This window comes from Mercenaria mercenaria, chromosome 11 (assembly GCF_021730395.1).
Source record: "Mercenaria mercenaria strain notata chromosome 11, MADL_Memer_1, whole genome shotgun sequence".
NCBI classification, from domain to species: Eukaryota; Metazoa; Mollusca; class Bivalvia; order Venerida; family Veneridae; genus Mercenaria; species Mercenaria mercenaria.
The window spans coordinates 13,235,176-13,260,434 of NC_069371.1; the positions used below are offsets into that span (position 1 = coordinate 13,235,176).

Genomic DNA, 25,259 nt, shown 5'->3' on the forward strand with positions numbered 1-25,259 from the left:
GCAACGAAAATGTCCGTAAAGCAGTTTGTGGCGTTACTATTTCCTAAAAACTAGCTATATATAACGAACAAAACAGCTAACCCGAGACAAATGTCTGAAAATAAGCCAGTAAAATCAAACAATAACAGCATGGATTTTGCATTTTATAACTTCAACCCATTTTTGAAAAGTCACAAAAATACGCTAAATTGTATATGACTTACAAACTAGTGGAAAAAATAATCACGGAAGAAAATGAGAACAAAATGAAAAAAACGTTGCAGTCGTAACCTATCGAAAATTACATTTGATATATGTATAGTAGTTAAAGCTGCTTTCCACAGTCTAATTAAATTTCGTTATAGAAAAAAATAATTCTACTTGTACGTGGTCAAATAATCTGGTTTCAATAGTGAAACATTGATACTTGTTAAATTCGGCGTACTTTCAAAGATTTCAATGGTAAACTACTTACTGTCGTCGACGACACTTAGCAGTTATAAAAATAGCAAAGCAATTACTAGTATTTAGGAGTGACCTGTGGCTTTTATTAATAGATTTAAAAGATTACTGGAATAATCCAATTCAGTAAAGAGGTACCCTACCTTTTTATAACTTATTTTTATAATAAATATTTCAATGACTGCCTCCTTCGATAATTAGACGCCGTGGTGCAGTGGTAAGCGTAACGGCTCTTGAATCTAACTTTTGTGAGTTCGAATTCCAACGGAGATCATTTTTTTTTCATTGTATACTTTTTTCATTTTATATTTTGCTAACATACACTTTAAAATGGTGATAATGTAAAATATGTATTTGAATTGCATTACTTGTATCATTTTGCTATTTTCGCATAACATAAGTTTTTTCAAATATCTTCTTGATTATGAATTATTCAACATGACGTGTACTTGCACGAGAGTGCACGAACTTCACGAGGATAACTTTGTTTTACACACTCTGCCACATTGAGAAAACAACCATACTCAGTTTGGCAAGGAAAATGGCACTCAACTCTCTCTACAAACGAACGATTAATAGAATTAGAACAACTCCAGCAGAATAGCAGAATAACTCCAGCAGAATAGCAGAGCAACTCCAGCAGAATAGCAGAATAACTCCAGCAGAATAGCAGAACAACTCCAACTGAAAAGCATAACAACTCCAGCAGAATAGCAGAATAACTCCAGCAGAATAGAAGAGCAACTCCAGCAGAAGAACAGAACAACTCCAGCAGAATAGCTCCAGCAGAATAGCAGAGCAACTCCAGCAGAAGAGCAGAACAACTCCAGCAGAAAAGCATAACAACTCCAGCAGAATAGCAAAACAACGTTAAAAAGACAAAAATGCTAAATTTTTCTTAAAACCGCCTGTTTTTCAGCAGACGGAACTTTATTGAGTTTCCAGATCAATCCCAGCAAGATCGTCAAACGACGTGATTTGAATTCATAAAATTATGATCATTCCTGTTTGATGGCGGACGTTGATTATTAGCGTTCTTTAAGTCATTTTGTACGTTTAACTGTTTATCACTTAATACAAACATTGAACTTAGTTAAAAGCCTCTTTTTCTCAAATCCAAAAGTAATAAATCTATGTTGAACCTTTAAATGTACTTTCAGTCAATCTACTCACAACTCCATATAGTCTTACTAAATTGTGAATATTATATTCCTGAAAAATTGCCGGGAAGAAGTTATAGAAATGTCACAAATTGATCGAATTTTCAGTCTCTGCATTATAATCATATCCACACTGTGACATAGGTAGTAGTTGTTTTGCTATTTTGCTATTCTACTGAAGTTGTTCTGCTGTTCTGCTATTCTGCTGGAATACTTCTGCTATTTTGCTGGAGTTATTCTCCTGAAGTTATTCTGCTGGAGTTATTCTGATGGAGTTATTTTGCTATTAAGCTGGAGTTTTTCTGCTATTCTGCTGGAGTTATTCTGCTATTTTGCTATACTGCTAACTTTACAGAGACCGTCACTACTGGATGCACATACCATTAAACATGGTTTAAAACCCTGTAAAATATCCATTAAAATAGGAAAACCCGGTAATTAACCCCATTAATTCTTACATCACTTTTTTAACAGGTTTCACAAATTAATAGGTTACATATTAAAATACCATTAAAACACCCATTTACAACTTTGGTTTGGTAGCTAAAAAAGTTAATGGCTTTGAGAAAATAATGATTTAATGCCCATTAAATGTTTTGGTTCTGTACGATTTCACTTAAGAGTACAATTAATGGCCCATAACAGCAATGTGATGCCCATGAAATCCTACATTCTGTAAAATGTGATTCCTATATTTTCAGAAACACAAACAAATATTTTTGTTTTGTTTTTGGCTTGCGCTTGCTCCATTGAATGCTTATAATTCCAGTCCCATATTGTTCTAAAATGGACTTTAATCACAATAAATACATACTACGCACACATCGTTTATAATATATCATGATGTTATATTTAGTTGCATTAAAGTTATTTCCCCTTGATGCAATTACGCCATTTTCTTCAAATGTTAGCCAAATTGTGTTCCTACAAAAATCGGATTTATTTCAATGAAAGTCGGATAAAAACATACTGATTTATTTGATAACATCAGTCTACATTATTTTGGTAAGGGTAAATACGTATTGATGCATGCCACTTTTCTGTTTTCTGTTTTTCCTGTCCAAATAATCAGCATTTGTATACGAAAGTGGGTGGGGTAAGGAATTTACATTATGAGTTGTGTACAGACCAGTTCAGATTTTCAAATTTTCCAATCCTCGAGTAAAAACTAAGGTTTATAGAGAAGTGAACAATACACATGATTGTGAAGTTTACAGTCTGATTTAAATTCACTTGGGGCATGGGCAGACCATTAGCTGTTTCGTTTCAGTGAATCAAAGAGTGTGGTACGCTTGATTGGGGGGAGCTACTTGTGATGCAATCCCTCAAACATTTGCTCTTAGCTGTTTAAGTGCATGCACCTGAGCACAAAGTACTGAAGGAGAGCTAAATTGTGATCGCCCATTGTGTGTTGACATTGTCATCAACAGTGGCGTTTTGAATACACATGACGCCTAATGTCTGTACCAGACATTAAAACAAACTTGGTCAGAATGTTTGTCAGTATGAAAATGTTGGTTAGTTAAAACTACCCAAATGGTCACTTGGTCTTAATAGTAAAACCGGTACCTGTAAACCCTTCTCAGTACAACACAATACAATATCCATTTATTTTCTCATTTCATATGAACATGTGACAGAATGAGGATACAATATGACAAATGTGTGTTACATTTGTTTACATAACAAAATATTGAGAGAAAAAGAATCAAATATTCTTCTAGCATTTTACAAAACAGTACATATGTATAGATACTATTACATGTGACATATTTAATGAGACCACTAACTAATTCTTAATAATTAACAGCCATTAATAGAGTATTGAAAAAATTAATGGACCTCTTAGTATTTACTAAGTAATGTCAAATTAAGGGGTACCTTTTTTAGTGGCTCATTAATTTAATGCCAATTAAGAAATTATCATGGGGTTTTAAGGAGCCAATTAAATTATTTTAATGGTTTATTTTTAGCAGCTTTTCATGGCACTCAAAGTCATTTTAACAAGGTATATTTTACCAGGGTTTTACTGTACTTATTTCATGACTTTTTAATATATGGCATTAAAGTTATGGTCATGAAAATGCCATTAAATAGCAAAAAAGGAAGAGGTGAATTTTATTGGTGACCTGTTAAAACTCTGTTTACAATGTTTGAAAAAATAAGGCCAACTTCATGAGCCTTTTAATGGCATGTGCATCCAGTAGGGCGTAGTGATCTATATTTTTGTGATCTTAATGTCGTTCCAGGCTAAAAAGATAAGTGGTGGAATAAACAATTCAGTTATAGGGTTTTCTACCCTCAGCAGAAATAGGAGAATCAGTAAGATAAATATGGGCACTCAGCTAACCCCCCCCCCCCCCCCCCCCCCCCCCCCACATTCCCCGCGATTTATTGTACTGATCCTACATATTTCCGAGCAGGATTACTACTGAATGATAGATTGTATGGTGGCTTAATAAGGATATTTCGTTTTATTATACCTCACTTTTGTCTACAATGGTAGAATCCCATAACCCGAAAAAGAGATATTTTGACTATCAGAACTCTTTTCAACCTTTCTGACACGTGGCCAAGCGAAAGTCACTGTCACTTCATGTGACCGCGCTGATATTTTGAATGTCAAATAAGGGCAAATAACTGCTTTACAGTTTTAGTCAAATGATTGCCTCCCTTGTACACAGTGTCATATTGTAATGATGTTACTATTCAATGTGTACACCGGTGATTACCGCGCTAAAGATAAAACTGTTTAATATTTAATAAAATGAATTTAAAACATTTTAAAAACGTTTATATCTGCTTATTTTTGTTCTGTACAAGAAAATAAATATCATATGACAGCGTGTACGACACTGATACTGTCAACCCTTAAAACAAAATGTCACCACTCAGCTTTCGCCTCGGGTTACATTCTGCCCTCGGGTTGACAATATCAATGCCAAACACGCTGCCATATGTTATTTATATAATGTTGGGTTCGCGTGTGCGCGACCTCTGTAGCACATTATTAATCGTTGTGTTTATTAGTGATCCTCCGCGGAAATATGTGAATAGGTGGGGCTAGAATGATAAATGTCGGGGAGCGGGCGAGGCGTTAGTCGAGTCCCCAGCATATTTATCATAGTGGTCCCACTTTTATTCCGTCGAGAGTCGCTTAAAAACGCTAGAATTGATTAATATTATCCACTATTTATTTATAACCTTGATCGACATGAAGATATACTAACCCTCCACAGAAATATAAGAAGTCACCACATGACACCTTTTTAACCAGTGAAAATGGTCGATTCTTAAAGGAGGTAAAGCAATTCGTTATGTCGTCTTGGTGTGCGCGCCAACAAGCCATAGCGAAAGTTTCGGTATGGCGTCTTGTTGTGCTTACAGCCCCGACAAAACGACAATTTGAATGCGTCAAAACAAAACAAAGATAGTGAGGGAACGACACACTATATTTCATCCTGGCAAGCGCACTCTAAAAAATGTCAGTGTTTGCGCGTTGGCGGGGGCACCAAGACGAAATATAATGCTTCTTTGTTTAACGACGTACGCGCCATTAACACATAGTTCACGATGGCGCATTGTCACCTATGCCAAGGCGAAATAAAATGTTTCGTTATGTTGCGTTCTCAGAGGTGGTATAGTACGTCATCAACAGGAACGCGCAACACCTCCCGATGTGTTTGTGTGTGTGTGTGTGTGTGTGTGTGTGTCAAAACATCTCGATTCGTTGAGTAAACTTGCGATTATTACAATGATAATGAATACATTTGGAAATGGCATATAGTCTAAAGCACCCGCATGTATGTCTAGTTTATCATTGACGTTTGCATTTTGCAAGAAACCCTTCCGTTTAAGAAAACATTCGTGCACAATGCTCTTCATAAAAACACTTCTCTGTCCAACACACCATATTGTACCGCATAAAAAGAGTTTTCATGCATTTCTGACAAATCAAAGCCTTGAAGGATGTTCTATAATTGCAAACAGAGGTCAGTGATACCTTGATTAGTTACCAGAATCTAAACTTTTCAAGAAATCAGTAAACTAAAATTTCGCCTTCCACCGGCTTACCAATTTCCAGCATAACTAAAATCGGGATGGCTCATATAAATGTGATCATCATTGTCTGAACATTCTATTAATTGAAGTAACAAATTGTAACAGTGCTAGATGGTTCGTAAACTTAATTTGAGCATTTTGATAGTGAAAGAACAAGGCACATCCTGAACATTTGTTGTATACTATTAATCTGCATATGTATGATATTTGTTCTTTACATGTCCTTATATTTGTCATTTTATGTGTAAGAAATATGAAAACGGAGACAAATCATCTAGTCTGTCAATATGCGTTTAAACGGCTTGCTGAATGATTGACATGAATGACATAATTGACGTATTATGTTCGAAAAGCTGTTTTGAGAAGTGGAGAACAACCTTTAGCGGAATTACCAAAGACAAGGATTTCTACGCTCATTAGACGACTACGTCGGTTACTAAATGAAGGTATGGATATAAATAACTGATTTTTAATCAAAGGTAGACGTCGACACATCATTTCATTTAGTTTCCACTTTAAGTAGGAGGTTTTAATAGTATTTTGGAAAAAGCTGAGTTCAAGGCAAGACTTGAACAGACAAATAAGAAAATGCATTGATGTTTTTTTAAAAGGCACAGTCTTTTAATATTTGTTGAAAGAAGCTAAGGTTTAAAATCGCACCGCTGCAGTATAGTTTTTAATTATATGCTACTATTTATTTTGTTTTGAAATGACCGTATCACGCCAAAGAAATGTTCTGTTGAAAGGGGGCTTTAGATGTGCGCTGGCAAAGAACAAGTTTGTTTGTTTTGTTGGGTTTAACGTCGCACCGACCGAATTATAGATCATATGGCCACTTTCCAGCTTTGATGGTGGAGGAAGACCCAAGGTGCCCCTCCGTTCATTATTTCATCACGAGCGGGCACTGACCACTGACCTTCCGTAAGCCTGCTTGATAGCTTCCTCACATGAAGAATTCAACGCCCCGAGTGAGGCTCGAACCTACATCGGTAAGAGGCAAGTGATGGGATGAATGCAACTGAATGATTATTACCACTCAATAGAAAGGGTCATTGATTGAATCTACACTAGACTACTAAATTGAAAGCGTTCCAGGATTTACATCTACATCTACATTAGTACGTCAAACTGTCAGATTTGACAATTCTATGACGATGCAAGAAGTGCCGTAAATGAAGTATTGCCATGCAATATTAAGTCCCCTACTGGAAGGCACCTAATTTTCTCTACTGCAGTATAACAAAATGAACTTATATCTATCAATGATGCATAAAAAATATTTGTACTATATATGTTATAACAAAATGTTATAACAACACACTTGTTTTAAAATTTGCATATTCAGAAACCCAATTATCAACTTTCAGGATCCTGAAATAAGCTGTGACTGTGACAGTGAGATACGGATTTGGTCATTGAAAAAAACTGATTAGAACAGGACAGATTTGAAGAAACAAAATTGTCTGTCTCAGAATTAAGGTTTCATTGATAGTAGTATAAGACGAATCTATTTCTGACACAATATCACTCTCCTTTCAATATAATTTTGATAAAATAAAATATGATCATCTTGCTTCCCTAAGAGTTTGAAATAAGTAACTAATTTTGATATCGAGTCCCATCGATTTCTGTATGAAATGACAGATTTTAAGCTTACACGGTAATTTTTAAACGGTATATTCGCATATTTATACTCATCTCAGAACATCTATTAAGTTAATCTTTCTTGCAATGAGCTTAATTTAAGTAATATTTATGTCTTCTTCCTTCCCTGACTTGTACGAAAATTGAGCCAGTTTCCAAGTAAAGAAAGGACCATAGTTCAGCCAAAATAGTTGACAGAGTTATGTACTCTTGCCTACTGATGGAATTCATGATGATAAGCAAGTGTTCAAAGTTACAAAGCCACATGTCAAACGTGGATTTATACGAAAGCAGAACTAATTCCCAAGCTCAAAAAAGGGCCATAATTCAGCCAAATTAAATTAGTTATGTACTCTTGTCTACATATTTAAATGATGATGATAAGCAAGTGTTCAAAGTTTCAAAGCCAAATGTCAAATAGTTTGACTTTTATGAAATTTGTACCAATTTCCAAGTCCAGAAAGGGCCATGATACACTCAAAATACTTGAAATAGTTATATACTCTATATCTTGTCTACAGATAGATGCTATAATAGCAAGTGTTAAAGGCTCAACCATTAGCCTGCTGACGGCAAGTGATTGTGCCTTTGTGACCAATGCAGACCAAGATTAGCCGAGCAGTCTGATCATTGTACAGTTCGTTATTCAGTCAGTAAATTTTCAGTGAATATCCCTTTGAATAATAAATGGTATTGACGAAATTGAAAGATATGCCAGTCCATTTTAAAAATTTAGCAGTCTTAAGGTTAAAGCCATACATCAAACAGTTTACATAAAATATGAACAAGTACAAAAAACCTCACCACGATTTTTAAGTGATAAGGTGCCATAAGTCGGCAGAAATCCGTAAAGGAGTGATGTATTCTTGTCTCAAACTTGACATGGTGATGGTACACAAGCGCTGAAAGTTTCAAAGGTTTTGTCAAAATGTGGACTGGTACGAAATATTTAACCATTGTGTGACGCCGACGCCATGGTCTGTAGGAAGCACTACCTCTTTTTCGAATAGTCGAGCTAAAATGTTCTTAATGGTCGTCCTTTATGTAATCTAATCTAACCTAATTTCAATGTATGGTTAAGATTCAAAATTCAGAAAGTTTTTAAAAATGTTTGGTGACAAGGGCAAAATCATTTAAAGAGTAACCATTGATACTGAAATAGATTTATTTAGAATTCTAAAGAGTTTTCTTTCAGGTCTCAATGCATGTGTAAATCAAGCTGAGCATATGTCATGGTGATTTTATATTTGACAATAAAGATAAAGTCCATTCGGGACTAAAAATAAAACGAATTTGGGACTTCATTAAATGTTTGCGTTAAAAAGCACCGAGCTTCAGTGCAAAGAAGATTTATAGGGTCGTGCTGTGTTACATTATGAACAATAGATGAAACTTGATGACTTATCAACTTTGTTAATATGTATTTTAGTTTTGTGAAAACATACTTAAAGGCACCAAATAAAGAAAAATAAAGAAAAACATAAATCTTAAAAAAGAATACACAATTTGAAATATATTACTAAACATTACGATAGCCGTGCAATATTCCCTTCAAGTCAAAACATGTGAAGATAAACGAATGAATGATTTTGTATTTTTTTAGATGACATGGATGGTCATTTTGTCCTACTTTCATGTTTATCGTTTTTCCGTTATCGATCGGAAATTCTTCGGGATTTCAAAATTAATTCAAACGAATATCCGTTTAAAAACACAATGTAACTGTATAATTTTTTTGTATTTCTATGATAGTAATTACACATGATTTGCATGAAAAATATAAATTTACAAGATTTTAGTTTCAAATTGACGGTGACATATATTAGGCCAAGACAATATGTTTATGTCTAAAATTTTATTGAATGATGTGGCAATATGTACATAAATCAATGGTTTTAGGTGAATTTCAATCACATTTTGTTTCTAAAGTGTAAGGTAATTATTAATCTATATTCTTAAAACTTTGATGAAAAAAGATTGACCGCATAAGTTTGCAGATAAAGTTGTGAAAACACATTTATACAGTAAGGGCCTAAATTGTCCACCCAAAAACTTGTAGAATAGCTGTATATTACTTGTATTATATGAATGATTTTTATGAAGGTTTTGTGAGTTACAAAAATGTTGAATTCCCTATGCTATGTTTGTAAACATCACGTAACCGTTGGATCTATTTATAAACTATGGCCTCGTTTTGGAGCATTATTCCGAAAAAATCCGAATATGCAGGACGGGTTCGTAAGCAGTCGAAAAACATACTTTCGGTTTGAAATGGGCAAAATGGTTTTGTTTATTTGTTGGTTATTCTTGAAAATATCCACGACTATTTGGTCAGATCTGATGCAGTGGGTCATATTTTCAGTAAATATGAAGTCTCATCTACAAAGTTTTCTTTAAAATTTTAATGTAATACTCGTTCGGGTGTTAGTAGCGGACCTTTAATAGGTCACAATACGGTATATTTTCACTTGCTTTGAATAATAATTAATGAAAGCGAAGTTGTTGTTTCAAAAAACGTCATATTGGTCCGTGCTAAAATGTACATATCTCCATATTTGGTCAAAATGGAGTTAGGACCTTTGTGACATAAAAAGAACACTCTCTACCAGTGAATAATCCCCCAGCAGCGTATTTTTCTGTTTAATAGTAAAAAAAAATGGTATTTCAGGTATGCAGCACTCTAACTCAACGATGATGTGCAAATCAAACTTATCAGTTCTAAACCATGGTTTTAATGCGAAATGGTCCTATAATAAAAAGAACACTAACCTAATGTAAATGGTCTATATCGATTTTAAAAGTCATCAGGTATGTGAAATTAATATATTTTATAGCTTTATTTAGGCAAAATTATGCACAAATCAAGCTTATTAGCTTTAATGCAAAAATGGTCCTAACTCTATGGACGTAGAGCCCTCGTTGCATAAACATAATCGGCAGACAACATGTTTTGATATAGTGATATGAATAAAAATGCGAATTTTCCAACATTTTCACTCAATGGAGATATGTACTTTTTTCCACGAACGCCTTCATATTCAGACGACAGGTAATGACGCGTGAACATGTGCTATCATGATCAATAGATGGAGCTTAAATTATGATTAATTAAATCATCTTATCTAGTATGTATATGAATTTTTATTGTACCTGGTTTTATCATAATTTTACGTCGCAAATGAATTAATTGAAACGTGGTCGGATCTATGGTGAGATATACCATTTCTTTTAATCACATGTCAAGTCTTTTAATAACACTCTATTCATCCGATGATAGAAAATATTTTGTTATAGAAGACTAATGCCCCTTTCCTCCTGTCTGCAGCGTAAGTTTGGCCTATGGTTGGACCATTAGAATGTAATGTTACTCCTATGTGATAAACAAGATCCACAATCCAGGGTATTATACATACACATCACAATGGAAAGTCGTGATGAATCTGAGACGAACTTTAGATTAATATCAGTACGATGCGGTAGATCGCAGAGTGAAAGGGAAAAAACTAAAATGCGTTTTAATGTCATATTTTATGCTTTTAGGGGACACCTTCACCCACAACACCTACCTGCGGAAAGGGCGGGGGCACTCCCTCCCAAACTTCCCCCGTCGGCGCTAGGCCTATACCATTCAAGCTAACCTAACAACCGATTTACAATTTAAAGATATTTAGGCCTGAGCACGACATGTTAGCTTTCATGAACAAATATTTGCGCGCGTAAACCCCACAGGGGTCCATAGTAGGACAAGGGTAAAACGTAGATTTTTCTAACCTCGTGAAATCAATCATTTTAAGGCCCTTTTTGATGTTGTTTGAAAGTGTCCGTACAAGCCTGAGATGTCAGGTATTTCTGCATTTTAGACCAAGTTCTCTGTAAGAACAAAAAAATGGAAACTCATAGTCACAGATTTCCTTTAAACCGATTTTTTCTTGAAGAGGATGCAAAATCCTGTTTTTCATTTTTTCAATGTGTTACCATGGAAACGGGGATGCAAATTCTCCACTTGCTTCATTTTCAAAATATCAGGGGTGCATGCTTATTTTGTTATCTGGAAAGTACTAGAAAGTGTCCTTTATTTTTGTACTTACAAATTTTAAAGGCAAATGAACAAGGTTTCATACCAAACTAATATTTCCAAGTATTTTTTTTTTGATTCTTGTATGATCTAGACTTTCATCTGCAAGAAAAATATATTTATGGAGCAAAACGTACATTTATATTGTGCTCTACATCTTGAAAAGTGCACAGGTCGCTGCAGAAAATATATTTGTTTGTATGAAGGGAAGATGATATTTCAAAAAGAAATATAAATTGTAGTGGGTCATTCAGACATATTCTTGTAGATTTTGGCCAAAGTTTATGATTTTGGGAATTTCTAATTCAGAATTGGGAAAACAATTTTTTGGAGGGATTACCTCATTTTATGGGAGGTAGATTTATAGGAGAAAAAGCCCCGATTTTAGTTGTAAATGACCATTAGCATGCTTGTTTATGCTATTTGCAAAAAGCAGATAAAGACATATTTATATCTCAAAATGTATATATTTTTGTAAATTTATTTGTTTTGTGTCTTTTGAAAATGACTGATTGATGATAAAGTTTCAAACAACTATGAAGTGAATGTGTGTTCTAGAGAGGTAATCATAATCTAGTCATTTGCAATAGTGTATGTGTTTGCCAAAGTACCTGTAGAAATTTAGACTTACTGAAGTAAAAACTCACTGAATGCCAAAAACGAAAACATTAAATTGCATCCATTGCTACACATAAGTCAGCATGTTTAATCTTCACATGCCTGTTTAACTGTTTCACAAGTACATTCTGAATGTAAATGGTTTGATTATGTCAGAGTTAATAATTATGTTGTTTTTTTTATTTCATATGGATTTTTTAAACCTTTAAAAAATACTAAGAAACTATAGCAAAATAATGGTTGAATTAGTATACTTGATTTTGTGAGACTTTTGAAATATTACAATATTACAATTCTTTTTCACTCATAAAACTGCATCATAAAATCATATTTTCTGATGAATTTTTTTTTTTAAATGTCTGACATGTAGATTTTAATGAAAAATCATACATTTGTAAAGTTACCTATATTGTTTTAGGTATTTACTTAAGCCCATATATACTAATTGGCCAATGATTAAAGAGAATATCTGAGTTCCTAGCTGACTTTCTGGCTAATTTAAGACCTCGTTCATGTAACAACATCTATTAATCTTCAGAAATCCAGTAAAATTGTCATCTGTAAAACAGGTTTCATTCTAAGATATACAAGGCATATAACATCCTATTTTACCGACATGTTATGACTTTAATAAATAAAGTAGATTTAGTCGTGTATTTTGATAAATTTTGGAAAGAATTAGGAGATATGTCTACAACTGCAGTATTTACTGGCACTGGTATGTGCATGACTCTGAATAAACTTAGTCAGGTCTTGAATCTACATTATCTATTGCTATACTTAAAAAGTCTGATAATTGTCTTGATAGTTAGAAAGAACCATATACATCTAAATAAAAGCTGTGTGTAGCAAAATATAGATTAAACCGTTCTCTGTAGATCATTTGATTTAATTTGCTTGTTAAAGGAAGAATGTGCATCTAGGTCCAGAAATATCAATTTTTAAAATATTCACCAAAAAATCTGCTGGATGGAAATGATTGGGATATTTGTATTTCAAATCCCAATAATTGACCATTGTAATTTTGTTACATGCTAAATGTAAATTGATAACAGAAACGTTCATTTTGCCATTGACAGTATTTAAACCTAATAAACTTTCCTAGATTGTATTTACATGAACCTATTGTATATCTTTAGATATCATGATATTTTTCAGTCTTGGATATACACTGTTATTTGTTCATAATTTTGAATTGTATTGAAATATACATGATTTTGCTTTTACTACTATTTGTTTACATGGCAACAAAGTGATTTCTAAAGGTGAAAGGAAGGGACACTGTCTTTACACAAATACATAAATAGTTTTGTTATTTTATCCAAAAATGTCATTTAATATTAATGGCTTTATACTAACTGCAGCAAAAAATAACTATAGCTCTTTTTAAATTCATAATGAATGTTGTAACCATGGCAAAACAAGTCATGGTTAGTAACCATACAATACCTTAAGGGCCAGTAACAGTTGGTTATAAGTATTTCCAACTGCTTTTAAACTCAAAATTAGTGTACCAAAAAGAAAGAAAAGTGCATACAAGTCTGTTGAGAACTGACCTTGTGACAATGCTTTCATAGATCATTATTATCATGGTTGTATCCATCCTAATTCTGCCCAGAATATGCTTTAGGTGCCTAAGATGCATTGACAGCTTGCAGATGAATTTTTCTTGTTTCATAGAATACAAAATTGATACTGAAAGTGCTCAAAAAAGTTCTGAATTATAATTTTCTTGTACGTTGCCTTGGTAACGGATCATTCTCCTTAATTTCTAGACAAAGATTTGGGCACTATAACTTTGTAAAATGATTTTACATGAAATACTTATGTTTTGCTTTAATTCTGTATCTGGCAATGTAATATCATTTTAGGTTATTCTGTCATTTAGGCATAAATGAGTTTGCTGGAAACTCATTTTTGTCAACTTTCAAAATTCTCTAAAAAGCTCAAATATGAATGACCCACTAAAATTCCTCCTTAAATTGAAATTGGTATTATAGCTCAGCTGAATCCATACAAGTATCTATTAGAATTTAAAAATATACATGTAGACCAATTTTTAAAGATAATATAAAATCTTAAAGGTGGGTTCTTATAAAATTGTTGCTTCTAAAACTGTGAAAATGTTGAAAGACAAAATTTGTTTTAAATAATTACTTCAGGTATGTATTTCAGGCAGATATGAAAATTAGCGTGCTGTTTCAGACATAGAGACCACTATTTGTAAAGAAAATTGTAACATTTTAGTAAAATTTGACTCTCTGAAATTTGGCATTTTTCGCAAAAAAAATATAATGTACCCGTTTTCATGGTAACCAGAGCTGAATCATATATTTTCGCCCTTGATTCTTCATATATGGCTTGAATACTAAAATAGGTGCAAATATGAAGTAATTCTGAGACTATGAGTTTCCCACCCCTTCTTTAATTTATTTATTTGGTTCTTACAGAGAATTGGTCATAAGAGCTACTGACCTAGATGTTACAGCCATATTTTCAAAACGACATTCGTTTATTAAATACTGATTCTATAGATGCTTGATAGGGCCATCAGTCGCTAATAAGTTATTACTCTACACATTCTGCAGATATTGTATAAGAACTTTAATGCTAAATATCGTAAACTGAATTTTGTTTTTCTTTAACCTAAGAATGCCTGAAATAATATCGAATGCATTACTTTTTATAAATTTGGCCACACTCTAAAGATTTTGTAGAACAATTTAATGTTAGATATCCATTGACTGATATTATTCTCCTTAGGAATATCAGAAGTAAGAAAGAATGCGTTATTATTTTTTTTTGCCTTATCTAATATTGCAGATGATGTGTGAAGCAACTGAAATGAAGAATAATATCAATATGTGACACATTTATTAATGTCATTATTTAAATTATCTAATTATTTAATCAGTCAATGCTACAAATTGACATAATTCTAACAAACTGTACGAAATGATATCTAAGTGGTTATTAAATGCAGAAGTCATACGATAACTTTTCGCGTGTTAATTAATTATTGAGATTTGTATTTTGAAAACAAGAAAGTTTAGAAATAGTTATTTCTGTACAACCTCATGGAATATTTCTGCTCAATTCAGTATTCAAACAAAAACTCACAAACACATACAAAATTTATACATAATAATTTGGAAACAAGAGGATCATTGACCCTAAAGGGCTCACCTATGTACAAGGCTTCGAGTGAGCTGTATAACGTGATGACACATGTACAGAGTTAGGTTTCTCTTATGTTAGCCTATATTATATACATGTCATACATATTTTTGAAGCTATGACAATAATTTGAATAATTACGGTAGACAGTACAACTGTGATATCACACGCCAAATATCAAGGCTCTAGCTATAACTATAGATTCAGAGAAGAAGATTTTCAAAGTTACTTATATTTAAACCTATAGCAAATATACATGTCACACACAGGGGCGTGCCACTTTTACCTTAGCGCAATAATTTGGAAAAGTATGGTAGAGAGTCCAACCCTAATATCATATGCAAAATATTAACGATATAAAATATTCTTAGTCTGATGGCTGAAAACTATTTTTTACCAAAACTACCCATGTGTACACTGAATCGGAAACTTTAAACAACTTTGATAGTGAGCTACCCGGAGAGATAATTTATGTAAAGTTTCATCATAATCCCTTCATTGGTATTGAAGATTTTGTTTAAAGAAATTCTTGATGTCTGGCGGTCGTGTTTATGATGAATCAGAAACATTTTAACAATACTTGTAGAAGGTTACTCAAGGACAAATTGTGTGAAATTAATTAGATTGTCTACTATATACACATATAGGGAAAAGTGACCACGCCCCCTGGCAGCCATTTTTTTTTTTTTTGAATGAATCGAAATGATTTGAACAGTCTTGGTAGAGGGTCACACAAGAACAATTTGTGTAAAAATATATTAAAATCAGGCTAGCAGTTTCAGACAAGAACATTTTTTAATGTTTTGACTATATTCAGTAAATATAGGAAAAAGGGACCACGCCGTTATACGGGGCCATGCAAGTTTGGTTAAAATCCAGTCATAAATGAAACTGCTTTTGTGCAGAAACGACCAAAATAGCCAATTTCTAGGTCTTTCAGGGGCTGCAAACCTAAAACCCAAGGTGGAATATGACGATTTAAAATAAAGAACCGAGATTTTATGGTGTTACAAGTTGTGTGAAAGTTTTGTTAAAATCAAGTTATAAAAGAAACCACTATCGTGCAGTCAAGACAACAATAGTCAATTTTTGTTCTTTCAGGAGCTGTAAGTCTGGAACCCATAACGGGATATGACACCAGAGACGTAAAAAATGGTACTAGTAGCTCCCTCGCTTTGCGCTCAGCATTAAGAGGATAGTGCTAGGACTGGTCAGCCCGGTGTCAGTATAATGTGACTGGGTGGGGTATCATGCCAAGTGTCTACGGCGTGATATTCCAGTGAGGCAGCACTATAAAGTTGGGCATTGTGCTTACTGCTACAAGTTGACACCGTCGTTTATATGACTGAAAAATTGTTGAAAAAGACGTTAAACCCGAACACACACACACACACACACACACGCACACTAACACACGCGCACACACACACACACACAAAACAAGAACCACGATCTTATGGTGATACGAGTTGTGTGGAAGTCCAATCATCCAATCATAAATAAAACCATTTTCGTACAGAAAAGAATTTGTTGACAGACAGACGATGCACGACGGACATCAAGTGGTAACTAAAGCTCACCTTGAGCATTTGGCTTAAAATATGCAGAAACACATTTATTCGAATGTATGCTAATTTCCATGAAAACAAACAAACAAACAAAACCCCAAACATATCATGCACGAACATTCAGAATTTACAACGTGCAAGTGTTACTCAGTGGATTTATGCGAATAGAATATGCATTTCAACGATTTAGATTTAATTTATTTAAAGACATATCTTTTTTTGCTTGGACACGACTGTGTCGTGATTTTCCTTGATTATGTGTATATACATGCACTTATTAATATCAATAGTCTGTGAACACTTTGGCACAGACATTTAACAGCTCTATTCCGCCACTTTTCCCATAGAGTTAATGTAACCGTGATTATTTAATTGTTCATGTAGCGCGTGATCTGACAGGTTTTAATGATTTTGTACAATAACGTGTATGAGATTTAGATAAACAGTCATAGAGGTATTATGTGTATCCACTATTTTTGAGAAAGCTTTTGAGACAAATCAACAATATTCCAGACGAAGGGGATTGGGGTTGGGCGTCCCTTTCAGAAAAATCGGACCTATGCATTTCTTGGAATATTAAAACATTTTATATCAACACTTCATCTTTAAACAGTGCAATATTGACAAAATTAATCATTAAGGATAATAAAATATTACTCGTTTACAATCTCATTTCAGACACGACAAACGTGCGTTTAGACCGAGTATTGTATGAAAAAATACCATATCCCAACAAGCGTTTTTGATTTGTCTTAATATCAATTTTCTGTCAGGGCCATCCTTTATTCGCCCCTTCGACATGTAAACTGGTAAGGTCGACAGTGCGATAATACGTTTTGTATCATGGTTTACCTGCAGTGCCATTATATCTGTTAACTTCTATTTGTAATATTCTTCAGTTGAGGAAGAGGCGTGACTATAAGCCGTACTCTAACTAAGTTAGAGAACACGTCTTAGGTCCCGCCTATATATAAAATACTGTAGGAAATGTTGAAATTTCTAAAACCGTTCTCTATTTCGCTTACAGTACGCTTGTCACATGATAGTACCAACGCTGAAAATGGAATGTTACCTTGTCCATCAAAATTAGTAGCCTAATGCGTTGTTCATATTGGCAGACAATGATACAATTACATCGAGCGTAGGGGCACTCAAATAATGAGTTTATTTCTCAAAGGCTACGCCAATACGCAAAGATACGCTACAATGCAGTGATAGTAGAGATTTTCAACTTACTTCGACTGCGCACATACAGTATGGAGTTTTCTCAAAATATTTAAAGGTTCGAAAGAAAGTATACATACCTATAGAATATGTTTCTTTTACCTATATGTGAAGTCACGTTTGCCTTCATTGTAGAAATTAGTGTTTGTGACAGATATTGTTAACTGGTAATACAATACATATGTTTGAAAATATACGTATAGTGAACAGGCTACATTTAACAAACGTAATCGCAATTTTTGACCTCATATTCTATTATTTTATAGTCCATGACATATTTTAACGATTCGGTTCCATAAATGTCTACATGAAGGATACCTATATATTCAGCTAAGTACTCTGTCGCATTTTACTTGCCTTTCAAATATGGCGTTACCTATCATCCGCGCGACTCAAATGGCACATGTACAGGTTCGAACCCACGGTACTACGATAATACTTGACATTAATATTACATGCATTAAAATACAACTTGAGTAATTGATTGGAAGGTAACGGCGATCCTTATAAAAACAGTTTCGGTTTAATTTGTGTCCGTCCATACGATTTCTAGACTTGTAAGAGAAGAAAAGCACGCAGTACAAATATTCAGTATTGTGGAAAAAAAAATTAAACAGCTTGAATAAAATGAACGTCCGTTTATTTTTTGTTGCGTAGTACAAAATACTGTGTTATCGTAGACTTCTGTATGGAAAAAAAGTCCATGTTTTTATTAAGTTTGATAATTGTAGAATGTTGTCTAAACATACAGGAGGTTCTCATTTCATCCTCGTCGAATCGAGATCCGATTAATTACCATAACGTAGCGAAAACATCCTGCATTAATTATGTATCAGCATGTTTGATAATAAAAAAAGGAACATCCACTTCATATTATCATTATCTTATATCAAATTGTGAAAACGGATCAAGACAGACTCGATCTTGATGACAGAGGTCAGGACAAGCTCAACCGAGACTCAAAATGTTTTCAAAACAGAAATCCAGGAATTCAATTTTGATGGTGAAATTTTGTTATTGATATCAAAACTGCATGTTAAAGTTTTTGTTTTACATTCATGACTATTTTAAAGTGACTATTCATTAAAGAATGTAAGTCTCAACTGGAATTTAATCTTAAAGGACAATTAAAACTATCTGTCATAATTTCAATTTGAATCCCAGCTAAGACCGACAATTGTTTTGGGTCGTGGGAAGCACCTAAGGTCGAAATTCCAATCACATTCCGAAAATATTTTACGGCCAGTACATGCATAGAACTGTCAATAGAATTATATTTTTGACTTAGTCGACTCGAATGACACCATTTGAGCAATTCTGTGAGGTAATTGATGCAAACATCTTAGTAGTCGAGACTAGCTTTATATCATTTTTGACAAATGAAAAGCAAAGACAAATATCAAACAGGGAATGCCTCGTACTAAAACGCAGCCTCCCAAAAACGAAACCCACTGCACGCAGATGTGCATCACACATACACGCACACACACACACACACACACACACACACACACAAAGCCAACTCACGAGGACAAAACGAACAAAGAACGGAACACAGCGGGGCACCGCCTTGGAACGGTCAGTTTAAAAAAAAAACGAAATGGAAACAAAAAGGTATGGCATGTAAAACACAAAAATGGTCGTGTATAAATATATAAAGAGCAACCTTAATAACCAAAAACGTATGTACTCAATGCCTTTTCAGAAGACAGAGCAACAAGAGAAACACCCTTAAGGGCCAGACGACACATACCAGAAGACAGACATCAAAACAGTTCAGTCCTGGTAGGATTTAAAAACTGCTTATCATAGAGTCCTCTCCCTCTTCACAGACACAAAGAGGGAAGCGTTGTGTCTAACTGTAAACGGGTTGAACACTAAACATGCAGTATGTCTCAAAACAGTTGGGTCGTAACGTGTTTCAATAATAATATGTTTTATAATTTTACCAAATACAGTTTATAGTTTACAAATACAGTTTTCTTAAGATTACTATTGAATTTTAAAACCAAATCAGAATTACGATAGTAAAATTTAGCAAAATATTTACGCAATTTGTAAAAACGGTAGCCTTGCTGAAGATGTTTACTTGTAATATATTGATTGCGTTCATTGAAATCCTTAACATGACTATACGCCCTTTCAAATCGAATTATTTGAGATATATCTGGATTGTACTGTTCAAAATGTTCTGAATGTTTTGATTTGCAATGGATGCAAAGAGTTTTATATTGGTCAAACAGGTGACAAATTAAGAAACAGAAGGACAGTTCATGATCAGCAAATAAGAGACCCATCAACAAGACAATTGCCTGTTAGTGAACATTTAGATCTATGCTCTAAAATGGACCCACAGTATTTAAATTTTCCTTTATATAAGTTTCATAATAATAATGTTTCAGCTAGGTTGTCTAAGGAACGTTACTTTTTTGATATATTTAAGCCAAAACTAAACAAATATTGATGACGTCATAATATAACGTTGCGTACACATGTGACGTTGCGTAGCAACTACACATTTTTTATATGTCTGCCCTGATGATTATGATATGAACAGAAATACAGATAGAGGAAACCCATTGGATGTTTTTCTTTTTTATTTATTATATACTTGTCCAGGTGTAACTTTTAATATTTTCTGTTATATATATATACCCCATAAGATGTAGCCTGTGGTACATCCCCATCCAAATGGGGAAAATTTACAATAATAAAATTAAAATCATCCTCTTGTCATAAATTTTGGTATGTATAATATTGTCATAAATAGAGAGATGTAAATCTTAAAATGGAACATTAGTATCCGAATGGTTCGTTCTAATTAACTGAAGCTCCCTAGGATGAATAGTACCCAACAAATTGACCAAACCAACGGATTATTTACATTAAGAATTTCATCAAGATAGCGTTATGTATTACTACTACAGTATTAAATGCAGTTATAATCTCTGCCTGCGTATTGACCTTGAGTATTCATGAGTTTAAGTCTTTGTTCACGTTCTCTGAAGCCGAGTATCTACACATACCATACATGCATGTGTTTGAAATGGTAATCGACTATACTCGGCTTCGGAGAACGTGAACAAAGACTTAAACTCACGAATACTCAAGGTCTATACTGGTTAAAATATTCATAATGTAGCCATCAATGTATATCATGATAAGAGGACTGGCAAGACTGAATGAATTCAGTACCTTATAAAACTGAATTTGTAGAGTTTGAAATGGTTAAGAATACATACTACAACGTGCGACATTTTTTACTGCAGTGCATTAAAATGGCATGCACCGTGTCGTGCATATTCAAAATTGTGCGTCTTACAGCTGCATTTCAGCGGCGTGAGTGCAATAAAATGAAACTCCATGCTTCCATAAACACTATTTACATTCTTTTATACCAAATATTCAATTAAGTAATAATTTGTAACTTATGTTGCTGTGATAATAGGTAAACTTCTTGCGACGTCTGTCCCTTTACCAGGCGGCTCTTAGCTCAAATCCTGGATTATAGGGTAAGTTAATCGAAGACTCAACAGCTGTTTTCACTCCTAGCGTATACTGGCTAGAACCTCATGAAAATGACAGCAAACATATAAATAAGTTGCAGCACTTCAAATAAAAAAGAACAAGTTTATGATACAGTTCCTCTAGCTTCTTGTTCATAAGTAAACGAAAGATTTAAATAGATACATTGATCAAAACGAGATGAAAAAGGTACAAGGGTAAAGTTTAAAACAAATGCGCCCACCTTGTAAAGGTAAATGCCACAGTTGCTTAGAGTATATAGGCAAGACTTCCTATGGACAGAATTTCTTTAAACTTTGTGTACTGACTGAGTGTCATGTTTTAAAAAATATAGGTACCCAGGCTTGATCTTGAATAATCTGCCCTTGAAAATCAGAAACCACTAAGTCAGTACACAAAGTTTAAATGTATGTGTGTGTGTGTTTGTGGTGTGCACGTCTGCGTGCTGTAGGTTTCGTTTTGGGGAGGCTGCGATTTTGGTACGTGTCATTCCCTGTTTGATATTTGTCTTTGGTTTTAAAGAAATTCTGTTCAAAGGAAAATCTGTGCCGTATACATATATAAGCAACTGTGACTTTTACCCTTAAGACAAAATATATCGGTAGTTCATATTCAATAAAAAGGATATTAGTTATTCTTATAACTGTCTTTTCTCAGATATTTCACGTGGAAACAGTATTACGTCATAAGAACAGGATGCATAACTTTCTTGTATACAATTTGAGAAAACCACTATAGTGTAACATTTACTACTATATTACCTTATCGTTTTCTTTCTTTACCTAGAGTCACTTCCCTTTAATTCACGTCCGCCATTTGCATTACCAAACACAAATATCAAAACATTGGTACGTATTCAGTTTGATTGATAAAGACTTCTCTACAGCTTGTGTCAATCATATTTGAACAAGAAGTAATATTTTGACTATTCTTAGCGTTTATTTTGATAAGGTTTTATGTTTAAAAAGTGGTTCTAATTCAGTTTACATGCTTTAACCTGGCACAGCTTTAACTAGTATATTCCCCGATTGGTGCATCATGCACCGATCGGTGTATCATGCACCAATTGGTGTATTCAGCAATACACCAATCGGTGTATCAACACGTAGGATGCTACTTTAAAACAAAATATTTCGAGAACCGGAAAAAACCGCATTCCGATACCTTCACATGTTGTTGATGACATCAGCCATTTTCTGTCGCCACAACATTTTTTCAGACAGACTGCTGCGTTTTTTGCGTTTTTTACATTGAATGCACTGTTACATAATTATAATTCATTGACAGGTAAGCAGACACCATTTAAATACCCCAACAAATGTGATTTTTACCCATATTTCCTTAAATAACCTTTGCCTTATACAGTTGCAGCCATGTTGGATTCGGATCTACGCTTATAAAGCTACACAATTTTCCCAGCATCCCAAAATTTGACATGCGTATTACCTTGAATATGTATGGTGTACCTGTAGCGACATAATAAAATATGAAATAAATTTTCACAGTGTAAGTTTTGAAACCTTGTAACGTTCAAAGTTAAGGTTCATCAAAAGTGTTTTGAGACCACCCCTCAGGTGAATTTTTATTTTGGAAATTTATTCCTGAAAGACCATTACTATTTATTAAAAATACACTGAATTGTTCAGAGGAAGTAGGGAATACATTATATAAAGATAAGCTTCTTTGAGAATGAGTATTTTGTCTAAAATTACATGTACTTCGATCGTCACAGGTCTATTTTGTAGAAAATATCAAACTTCTTTTTCAAAAGTAATTTTCTTTAAATATGTTTTGTTTGTGTCTTTAATATATTTATCTAGGTACTCCCAGTATTGAAATACAGTTAACTTACATATTTTCTAAAACATATGAGTATTTTTCCATTTTGACAGGTCTACTATCACTTTCGTTTTGCAATGTTTGCAACATTTTGTACATGTATTGTAGCAATTTTAACACTGGGAGTACCTGGAGAAATATGTTAGGCACACAATAAGTATAGACCTAATGTCAATATAATTTTGAAAAAGAAGTTTGATATTTTTTACAAAACAGAATGTGGACAAGCAAAGTACATGTGATATAAGAGAAATACTATTATACCGAACAAAACAACCTCTCTTGAATGACACTTCTACTCTTTCTTAAGCCTTTGAGGTCAAAAATCGTGAAACGAATATTCACCCGAGGGGCAGTCTCAAACACTTTACATGAATCTTAATTTAACAGTTGTATTATCAATAAGAAGTGATATCAAAGTTAGTAACATGTTGGTTTTATTAATGATATAAGCTATTATGTTATATAAATCAAGAGTGGATCAAGGAGTTTGGCTAATAATTATCTAAAGCTTTTATTTCTTTTATTTCGATATTATCTCTCCTCTGTGATGATTAGCATGGATTTAGTGACATCAGACATGTGTCATTTTCTGACTTGCTTTCCCTAGTATTCAATCTGTTAAAATATGTATTATCACGATGGCATGAGTGCATTTATTATTTCATTTTGTAGCTTATACAACACTTGCTTAGATAACTTAAAAAATCATTTTTGCAGTAATTTTGTATTTTGGTTTGTCATTTTTTGGACACCATACTTTAGTCTAATTTTCTGACAGATGCTGATTTTTCCAGCGTTCAGGCGTCGAATCAAAGGGAAATCACTCAAAATTACCCGGATATCAACATGGCGGAACACATGCTGCAGTGGCACTGAGAAATCTTAAACAGAAATGCTTTTTAACACCAGAAATTGTTGTGTTCGACAATAAATAATATGTAAGTAGTACATGTAAATGTGTTTGATCATTACATTACCTAATAAATTTCAAAAATAATGAAATAATTTGAAAACTTCACCTCGGAGGGCTGTTCTTTAGTTTTACCCGTGATGCGGAAATATCAAATACATGTGAAATAACGGTCAGTTGATAATTTTTTTGAGCCGATACACTGATCGGTGTATTGTTGAATACACCAATTGGTGCATTATACACCGATCGGTGCATGATGCACCAATCGGGCAATATACTAGACCTGTTTCATTCTTCTGGGTACTTCGGCGCCTTGGGAAGCAAAGCTTGTCTTAAAAGCCTAAGGCAGAAAAGTACAGACATTTTTGTGTTATTCAATTTTTGATTAAATAATTGATCTTTAAAGCATTCTAATCATTTCGAAATCATTGGTATCTAATCACTAGGCAGGTAGTCTGAGAAAAAAATATTATATTAATGTACAGTAGTTCTTATTGTGTAGTTTAAAGAATTATTCGCTCGGAATTGATCGTTACAATAGTAAGTCCGCAGTCAGAGTTCCGCAGTAAGCGTCGAAGTAAGCTTAAAATTTCTAATGCGATGTGAAAACACGATACGTACAAAATACATCAATATCGCATTTTCGAATGCATCATTGTTTAGTAATATCGCCCCAACCTTAAAGCGGTATTGCGAAAGTACTACAGTGCGATCTTGATATTGTAATTTCACATCATATTTTTTGTGTTTCTGCATCATGTTATCGTGATATTGTCCCTTGGACCTAAGAGCAATATTGCATAAATACCAAAGTGCGATGTTAATATGGAGCATTTGCATGCTAATTTGGTTAAGAACGATACAGCGATAACACGATACAACAACGCGAAAACACGGTGCGAAAGAGTGATATTGAGATCGAGTCTTCGCATCGTATTATAGCGTCACATAGGCGTAGGAGCCGAGGGGGCCAGCAGGGGCCAGGCCCCCTATGCTAGGATGGGGGGGGG

The 25,259-nt window shown here is 33.8% G+C and overlaps 1 protein-coding gene across 2 annotated transcripts in view; it reads right to left on the minus strand.

Moving 5' to 3' along the window:
- Positions 1 to 25,259, minus strand: part of LOC128547023 (glycine receptor subunit alpha-2-like) — a 76,750-nt gene that overhangs the window by 48,810 nt on the left and 2,681 nt on the right. The window lies entirely within an intron of this gene.